Below are 2,848 nucleotides of genomic sequence, written 5' to 3' on the forward strand. Positions count from 1 at the left end.
CTGAAGCATGTTTTTTTTTTGGGGGGGGCAGAGCTTTGTGACGTCATATTTGAGGGGGGGTCTGACATTTTGTGACGCCGTGTGACGAAGAGGGGGGGGGTCAAAAATCGTCCAAAATCGCGTGACGTCATTTATGGACGGCCCCTAATGGTCAGATACCGAACTAGACAAAATCCATGCACAAGACGGGAAAACGCTGCGAAGTTGACGCAGACGGCTTTCATTGCTGCACCGCCATCTACTGGTCACGACGATGCCACCGCTCGTTTGGGAAATGAACAATCTACGAGAGCCACTTACCTTAGTGGGCCCCCTCGTGGTGGCATGTTCCGTCAATACAATATCTTTGAGACGTAAGTGAAATTCACAATGGAATAAATTGTACTACTGATACCTCCTATCCACCACCCATATCAACACTATCCAGGTTACAACCTGATTAGCTTCCTGGTGATGCTGCTGCAGAGGGCATGTGGACATCTTGATGTTAAACGTAACTAATCGCTAAAAGTATAATATAGTTTAAATATATGTGCAAAATATAAATGATCAGTTTAACACGTAGGCTTTTGCCACGAATATCCACAATAAATATATTTTGTAAACCTTCATTAAATATATAAATGATGACAGTAAAATTCACTCCGTAATTAATTGTAACAATAACATGTTTATAGTGGAGCACATATTATGAACATGTTTATAATTCCAGTTTTTAACTTGTTCCTTCATGGTATAGATAGAGTATGTATAACTAAGAGTACAGTATACAATGTATACTGACATATCACTTGAAAAAATGCAGCCATTTCTGTACACTTAATAATACATATAAGGTGATGTTTAACATTATACGATAATGGCATGACTACTCTGGATGCACAACAGTACTTATGCATGCCTTAGAAAGATGAGGCTTACTTTTTTCACACGGAATAACATTCAAAACAAATGACAATAATAGTCTTTGGTTATTTCGGTAAAGTCACGTAGATAGAAAAATTATAAAGTAAAGTGAATACAAATAAAAAAAACATTAATGTCGACTGTAGCCTGGTTCTTAATCGGAGTGAGTCGACTGGCATTCTATAATGTAGACTGTAGCCTGGTTTTTAAGCAGTACTGGCAGTCTATAATATTATTAGTCTATAATATAGACTGCCAGTACGCTCACCAAGCTTGACAATAAGATTAGACATTGGTTTGTTTAACATATGTATCACGAGTGTTTAACATTTTAAACATATCAATATTCATGAACAATCGTGATCTATCCCTTACAAAGATGGCGCTGCCTTTTTGACTACAATAATATGCACATTAAAAACAATCCCTAAAATACATTACTTTATATAAATGAAGGTGGTAAAAAGTGTGATTAATTCGAATAATATTTCATACGCGATTTTAAACAATAGCAGCACTATAAATATACAATATACCGTGAGCTATCCCTTACACATATGGCGCTGTCCTTTTTTTGCACACAAATAATGAATGATGCATAATAAATGGGAGAAGATTTGACCTAAAAATGCTATTTATACACTTTAAGCAATTACAGCATTGTAAATATACAGCTAATGCATAGAGTACTGGACTGTATACGACGACGTATCCCTTACAACGATAAGCACTGCCTTTGGGCACATATCCCGCTGTAAAAATACATTGAAGAGAGGGGAGTGTTTATTTATAGCCACACGTAACATTCTACAACTTTAAACACCAGCTGCAGCATTATTAATGTACGTCTCGTCCATATGCTGCTACTATTATCCCTGACAGAAGACGGCAGTTTGTTGGCAGACACAACATAAATGTATTATTAAAATAAGCCATAGATACTAGCGAGCAGTCGTGCTTGCAGAGAAACAGTCAGTCAAAGGTATAACTATTCATATGCAACATTTAAAAGCTGTTCATCAGGAAACAGACTTTTGTAAATGTAATCATGCTGAAAAGTGCAGTCTCCGCCACTTATGAAGGGCCATTGCTTGAAACGTCGCCTCTGATGTTGTTATCCTCTGCAGAGTTCATCTTCTTGGTTCTTTCGGCACGTGACTTTACCGAAAGAACCAAGAAGATGAATCCCTGCAGTCACAAAAGCTTTAAATCGAAATTCTCTGCAGAGTTATTGGCTGTGCTGGTTCAGCTTCACCTGCATCGTCGTCTTTGTTTCAGGGCAATGAGAGTCAGGATGGAGATGAGGATGTTGATAAGGATGATGAAGATGATGAGGATGGTGATGATGATGATAAAGCAGATGATGATGGTGATGATGATAATGATGATTAAAATTATGATACTTATGATGCGGATGGTGATTAAAATTATGATGAAGATGATGAGGGTGGTGATGAGGATGATGATGATGAGAGAGGTGATGATGAGAAGGAAGATGATGATGATGATAACGACGATGAAGATGATGATAAAGCAGATGATGAGGATGATGATGGTGATAATGATGATGGTGATTACAATTATGATACAAATGATGCGGATGGTGATGATGACAAAAGAAGATGATGATGAAGATGGTGAGGGAGGTGATGATGATAAGGAAGATAATGATGAGGATGGTGATGACAAGGAGATGATGAGGATGGTGATGGTGATGATAATGATGATGGTGATTACAATTATGATACAAATGATGCGGATGGTGATGATGACAAAAGAAGATGATGATGAAGATGGTGAGGGAGGTGATGATGATAAGGATAATGATGATGAGGATGGTGATGATGACAAAGAAGATGACGAGGGAGGTGGCTCTGCGAGGCACGGTGATGTCATTGCCCACGTGGCTTGCCGGGGTCGTCACCACGAGCCCGGATAAAGA

This window comes from Lampetra planeri, chromosome 34 (genome assembly GCF_965212315.1).
Source record: "Lampetra planeri chromosome 34, kcLamPlan1.2.h2, whole genome shotgun sequence".
In the NCBI taxonomy this organism is placed as follows: domain Eukaryota; kingdom Metazoa; phylum Chordata; class Hyperoartia; order Petromyzontiformes; family Petromyzontidae; genus Lampetra; species Lampetra planeri.